Source organism: Panicum virgatum, chromosome 5K, assembly GCF_016808335.1.
Source record: "Panicum virgatum strain AP13 chromosome 5K, P.virgatum_v5, whole genome shotgun sequence".
NCBI classification, from domain to species: Eukaryota; Viridiplantae; Streptophyta; class Magnoliopsida; order Poales; family Poaceae; genus Panicum; species Panicum virgatum.
Genome location: NC_053140.1, coordinates 29,085,237 through 29,092,697, shown reverse-complemented (window position 1 = coordinate 29,092,697; position 7,461 = coordinate 29,085,237).

Genomic DNA, 7,461 nt, shown 5'->3' with positions numbered 1-7,461 from the left:
GAGTCTTTTGAACGAGACATTTTATTCCGTCAACCATGATTAGCTTGACGAAATAATTCCAAAGTGTGACACCACTTAATGAAAATTATCGGAAAAATTCGTACCTTGATGTGGTGTCTGGGGTACCCGGGATTATCATTTGGTCCTCTTTTGATCGGGTTGAACTTCTCATGATACATATCATCCCGTGGTACTGCCCCTGAAATGTTAGAAATTACTTACCTGGATTGCACCATAATGTGGTCGCTTTCTCGGTTGATGCAGTGTTCATTACTGTTGGTGATCATGCAACGGCAATAAAGCACCTCTTCAAATAGAGAATTCGAGCCTTTTCCAAGGTTGGATGCAATCATGATCAACTCAATTGCCGAAGTGTTGACTTCTCGAAATAAAGAATGCCAAGTCACGCTTGTCTTGATGTCGACTCAGATTCGTCGTGAAATTTATTGGCGAATTGAAATTGATCGGAGACTACCCTTGTCTTCACAAAAAAGAAGACAACATGGTTGTCCTGCTAGATCACTGGCCACTAACCATAGAGATTTTCCTTACTTAAATAAATTCTTTTAACATATGCCTTCCCCGGCAACGGCGCCAAAAATGCTTGTTGACGCCTACCAATGTCACTACTGGGAATCAACGATAGCGTCCGCAGACGTCAATGGAGTGGCAGGTAAATCATGGGCCACGTATAAATCCGTAAGCGCACGGAGTACCGCCGTAGCATTTTACCCGAGAGTACCCGGGGTGTCATTTATATTTCTGCAGGGAAGGCGGCGGTATATAGAATTTAATTAAGCTAGGGGGAACCACTATGGAATAAAGTCAATGATCCGAACAGGGGGATAATATTCATGATAAAAGGGGGTAGTGATCACACAAGCATATTTGGATAATACGCCTAGGACATCAGAGAGGAAAGAGCAAGATTAAGGATAACTAGAGCTATACTCTATTGTACTCTCATGAGCAACTGAACTGAGTCATTCACAAACAAAAGGAAAAGCCTGATCCATGGACTAGGGTGTCCACATCCAGATGAACCGGTTGAGCCTGAACATCCTACGGCTTGATGTACCTCCTACTCCTCTATCCGAACGTGGAGGATTACTCGAGCTCGGATAGGGCTGTCACCACCTACCGGCTACCTCTACAAACTGTGGGATAGAGTTGCATTCAAATGTGGTCATCAACCTAGGCACCACGCCTACGGTAACGAGCACCACTCTAGCCTTGCACAAGGACACCCTTGTCTATCTGGGGCCTTAGTTCTAGAGCGCCCAATTAAGGAAGATGCAACAAAGCCATGATACACGACTAGTCTATGCATGGGAATCACTCAAGACAATCATAACTCACAAGAAGGATCACATACACAACAAGGGCATATGAACCAAAGTACTGAATAGAATAAATAAGCATCTAGTATAAACTCAGAGAATTACATAAAGAGAAGGTAAAAGACATACCGGACTCTCCATGAAGACTCTAAGACCTCGAACTACGACTCAAACCCGAACTCCTCTAGTCCTAAGACCTCTACAAGAGAAGATGAACTACATCTTGAGAGAGTAGCTTGATTGCTTGGATGCTTGGTGGATTGTGTGATGCTAGAAATGGAGCCCCTCCCCTCATATATATAGAGGGGAGCCACCCTCTCCTCGGCCGTGAATTCTGCAGGGAACCTTTGGAACCAACTTCACCATCCAATGAGGAGCTGCCACGTCGAAGATTTGAGGCGGTGGGGCCCATGGGCAGGGCGGCCGACCTCCCAGTGGGCCCACTGACCTCCTCTTTTTTCCTATGGGCTGCTCTTGGGGCCCACTTGTCACTGGTGTGTGGCTTGGCCTTGTTCCTGCTGGATTTCTTCTCTGGTGGCCTTTTTATCCATGTGTGGCGACATCTGATCGGTTGGTGTTTGCTCCTCGGTACAAAGGGTGTGATTGCCCTCCATTTTTAGCTAAATCCTGCACTCATAGAAATCTAGACGGACATGTGGAATTCGGTGATTTATTAGTGGCATGAGTGTAAGAAATGCAAGTCCGTCCATTTATTATGGCAATATTGATGCTCAGAAATGGTCGTTAGTGAGCGTCAACAAGGAGGAAACGAGCTTGTCTCGTATCACCTCAGAGATCACTCTCGGCAGCTGAACCAGCCATCGCAACATCGTCAGCTCCCAGAGCTATTGCCCAGAAGACACTCTGGGATTACTTTGCTCCGTCCGCTAACCAGGTCCCTACCGGGCCCGAGGTTAACACCGGAGGAGAAAATTTTGAGATCATGACGAGTCTCATTACGATGGTGCAGGCCAGCCCTTTCTGTGGCAAGGCCAATGAGGATGCCAGCGCTCATCTCCAGCAGTTCTTGGAGCTCTGCAGTACTTTTGTTATCAAGGGTATATCACAAGATGCAATCTGGCTCCGTCTGTTTCCGTTCTCTCTCTTGGGGAGAGCGAAACAATGGTTTTATGCTAACAAAGCTGCTGTGGACACTTGGGATAAATGTGCCAAGGCGTTCCGCTCGAAGTTCTTCCCGACGGGCAAAACCAATGCTCTTCGTGGTCGAATTTCGAACTTTCAGCAGGCATCAAATGAGTCAATTCCTGAAGCTTGGGAGAGACTTCAGGAGTACATTTTGGCGTGTCTGCACTATGGAATGGACAATTGGCTTATTCTACAGAACTTCTACAACGGATTGACACAGTCATCCCGTGATCATGGATGCCGCTGCGGGTGGAGCTTTCTTCTCGCTGACTATTGAAAGAGCTACATCATTAATCGAGAAGATGGTTTCCAACCAAAGTTGGAGCGATGATCGCCTCCAACCACGCCATCGAGGTATGCTCTCCGTTAAGGAGGCCGACATGCTCGCTATGAAGATTGATCTCCTCCTCAAGAAATTTGAGGATTATTCCCAAGATAAGGCTAAAATGCAAACACTTCAAGCCTTGAAAACTCGCATGACGTGCGAGGTCTGCAGGAATGTTGGACATTCAAGCGACAATTGCCCAGAAACCCAAGAGGAAGCTCTATTCCTCAATGGCAACAATGGGTTTCGTCCACAAGGAGGTCAGGGGTGGAATCAACCACGCCCATACTACCAAGGAGGTAATGGAAGTTCAAATTCTTTCTAGCCTACCTTGAGAGATCTTGTCTATGGTCAAGCGAAGATCAATGAGTCCCTTCAAAAGAAGTTGGCCGCCATAAAAAAATCTATGGAGACCATCCATGCCAAGATGGACGGATTCTCCATTGCCATCAAGAGCCAGCTGAGTTTCAACAAGATGATTGAGACTCAACTAGCTCAAGTGGCTGCCGCCATGCCCCCTGCTATGGAGAACATTAAGGCGATAATCACATGAGGTGATGAGGACATCGCTGCATCGGATGCGTACACGTTGAAGTCCGACTCGTCTACAACTTGGACTTCGTTTCCTTCTCGGATTCCAGAAACAGTCTGCACCAAAAACAATGCCACAGCCACATACGGAGTCTGTTTGAGGAGAACTTTATATGGTTGGAAAGATAATTTCATAACCTTTCCAACGCCATCAGATTCAGGTCCATATCTCTTCGGAGTCAATGGAAATTCATAAAACAATTCAACGTCCAGAATCTGGAAAGGTGCTGCGCCACCTCTTTTGGGCCAATGGCCCGTGTATCGTGTCGGGCCTTAATCCCAAGTTGACGGCGCCCACCACCGGTCGCCCCAACCCTAGGTCACCTGGTTTTTCTATAAACTCAGTAGCCGCCGCCTCTTAGACTCGGGTTTTGTTTAGTCTTGAGTTTTCCTTTGAGGAATAGACATTGCATCGTTGTATCTATGGCGACAAGTCCATATACATTGATCCAGGGCCCCCGTTCTTGATCTCCTCCACTGTGTCGATTAGTCCTTTGGAATCGAGTTCTTGAACCCCACTTTGATTTTTGCTTCATACACATCTGCAATTTCAGATTGCGTGTTTATCCTTTTCTTGCTTGTGTTCTTCGATTCGCTTGCAGGAAAAGCCTTCTCGACGAGGTCAATCAAGTTGTGCTTGGTTGATAACCAGCGGAGTAGTGGTGTAATGGTTGCAGGCTTCGAATTCGTGTCTGATTAGAAGTCGGATTTCCAACATCACGTACTCCATCAATCGAATTTACCCTACCTCTCGGAAGATCGGGCCTAGTCTACATCAAGTTGTATCAGGATTCAGGTTTACTGTGAGGTATAATTTCGTGTTTCCCTTTAGATTCATCTTGTTCCTTTACCTACAGTCCACAAAAAGCCCAAAAAAATTTACACTTTCCGCTATCCCATAACCTGTTTTAGCCTCTGCAATTTTCATTTCAGTTTCGCTTAGTTGAGTTCGTGTCCGTGGTCGAGTCTTGTTGCTGGTTTAGTGTGTTTGTAGTCGTAGTCAACCACCCGTCGCTATTTTTATTTGTGCCGCCATCCTATCCACCTTTACCCCACCTACAATTCGAGCCCTCACGCTACTTGACTTGCCCTCGTTAACCGCCTTGTGTGAACTCTCGCCGCGCAAGCCCTAGATAGGTTGCAAGCCGCCTTGTGTTTTCGCCTTGCATCGCAGCCCTTCTTTATTTCATCTGGCGATACCCTTGCTGCATACACCAGGGACGCTTTGCCCTAGGTTGTTTAATTGCTGAGAATCTTTGCCCAGCCGTGGTTCTGTGTTGTAGAATAGGGAAGCTTTGCCCTAGCCACTGTCACCCGATCTGCCAAGTTGTGCTCTCTGAAAACCATAACTTGAGGTACCTTCTGTAAAACGGGCATAACTTTTCGCTCGGTGCTCCGTTTTGGCTCAATTTTTTACAACAGAAAGGTGACGAAATTTTGCACATACAATAAACATCGAGTTTTGAAGGTCTGAAGTTGTTTTCAGATTTTTAGGAAATGTTCCTAATTTTGTGTAGGCCACATCCCACCTCTGTTTAAGGTGAAAATTTTTGTGGTTCCATATCTTGTGATCCTTGTTCAGAGAAAAATATAAAAAAAATAGTTGATAAAATAAGAAATCTTGATTCCTACTAGTGCTGGAGGGAAATTGGCAAAAAGAATAAAAACAATCGCGCAAGTTCTGTTTGCTTGTTCTTTGAGCTTTATCCATCGTTCTTGGTTCCAACTTGTTGTGCTACGCCTAGGGACATATCTTAGCCAGCAATTGTGACTTGTTCCTTGGATACTTATTGAACTTTGCTACTCTGTTGTGTTTATTGCTAATCCCTTGCTACCATATTGTGCCTGTCCAAGCTACACATATTCTTCTGATCAGCACAGGTTCATCTTGCAACTGTTACACCCAGCTCGACAATAGATTGTACCATCCTGTTTGGCTTTGGTACGAACACTTGCAAGATGGTGGTAAGCCGTTTGAGATTTTGCACTCCACTGTCACTACCACCCAGTACCTTTTAGTTGATAGGGATAATACTTTGGTGTTGTCTTTTGCAATCTGCTAACCATGCCAGGGACAGGAGGAGAGTCACCTATGGACTTCAACGAGTGTGTGTCAAAGAATGAACTGCAGAAACTTGTTGATGACCAGCGCACCTACATCGACGGGAAGTTTGATGAGCTGATGCGCACTATCAACGGCCTGGTCACCAGGGTTGAACATGTTAAACAACATCCCCCTCCACGGCGACACCGACGCCAACCTTATGAGGATGACGACGACGAGGATGAGGATGCCGACCTTGATGCTGATGCTCGTGCTGCGGACCATCTTCGGCGCAATCATCAAGGTATGGGAGGTAATCAAAATCGTGGTAACAATGATCCTTTTGCTAAAGCCAAATTTACCATGATTTCTTTTGCTGGCACTACTGATCCTGAGGCTTATTTAGATTGGGAACTTGCTGTTGAACAAAAGTTTAATTCTCATTTGGTTTCTGCTGAGCATAGAGTTAGACTTTGCTACTAGTGAATTTACTAGCTTTGCTTTGTTTTGGTGGAATGATCTTTGCAATGCTGGTAATACTGCTGTTGTGCCTCAAACTTGGCCTATTTTGAAACAATGCTTGAAGTCTCGTTTTGTTCCTCCTTATTACCAGTGTGATCTACGTTTAAAATTGCAAAATTTAAAACAAGGTGATAAAGGAGTAGAGGAATATTATCAGGAATTGCTTATTGGTCTAGCACGTTGTGGTATTCATGAGGATGATGATGACACTAGTGCTAGGTTCTTTGGTGGTTTAAATCGTGATATACAAGATATTCTTGATTACAAAGACTGGACTCGTTTTTCCCAATTGTATCATCTTGCTCTTAAGGCAGAACAGGAAGTACAGGGACGCCGCATTGTCCAACATTCTTTCAGGTCCAACACTGGGAGATTGTTTTAGTAGCGTTTCGACGTTGAGAAACCCAAGGCACCTGTTGCTAAGCTACCAGCAACACCACCAGCTCCTGCGCCAGCTTCTGAGGTAAACAATGTATCTACTGCGCAGGCCCAACAACACAAGAAGCATGCTACGCTTGAAAGGGGGTCTTCGAGTAGATCATCTACAAACATCATGTGCCATCGCTGCAAGGGAATGGGACATGTCATGAAGGATTGTCCAAGTGCTCGTGCTTTCATCGCTGCACCTGATGGTAATGGATATGTAAGTGCTAGTGATGTTGAGGATGATTTGGTCCTTGCAGCTAACATTGTTGCAGATTTGGAGGAAGATGAGGGTGAGGCAATTGATTCCATAGCTGCAACGACGGATTTTCCTAGTCTTCTTGTGCAGTGTGTGTTGACTTCTAAAGCATAACATGAGGATGAGGAGAAGCTCCAATGCAAGAATTTGTTCCACATGTTTCTCATTGTGCAGGATTGTCGTGTTCTCACCATAATTGATAGCGGAAGTTGCAGCAACTTGGTGAGTTCAGATTTGGTCAAGAAGCTTGGCTTGACCACTCGTTCTATCCCTCACCCCTACTACCTAGAATGGTTCAACAATTGTGGTAAGACTAAGGTAACTAAATCAGCACGCATACACTTTTCTGTTGGTTCTTATCATGACTATGCTGATTTTGATGTTGTACCTATTCAATCATCATCATTATTGTTAGGACAACCATGGGAATTTGATACTGATGCTGCACACCATGGTAGAACTAATACATATACTCTCATGAATAAGGACAAAAAAATTATTTTGCTTCCTTTATCCCCGGCTGATGTTAGGAAACACTTTAAAGAGCTTGCTGAAAATGTTAGCAATGAATCTTCTGATGCTAAAACAAATGGAATTAAATTGAAAGAAGGAGTTTATATTGCTACTACATCTGCTGCTGCTGAGCTTTGTGATAATCATGATGCACCTTGCTATACTATGCTTTGTCGATATGAAACTTTTCCAAATGCTCCTATGTCTTGCACAATGCATCCTGCTGTCAATAACCATTTGCAGGAGATTGATAATGGGATGGAGTCAAGGACGACTCCAATTCAAGAAGGGGAGGATC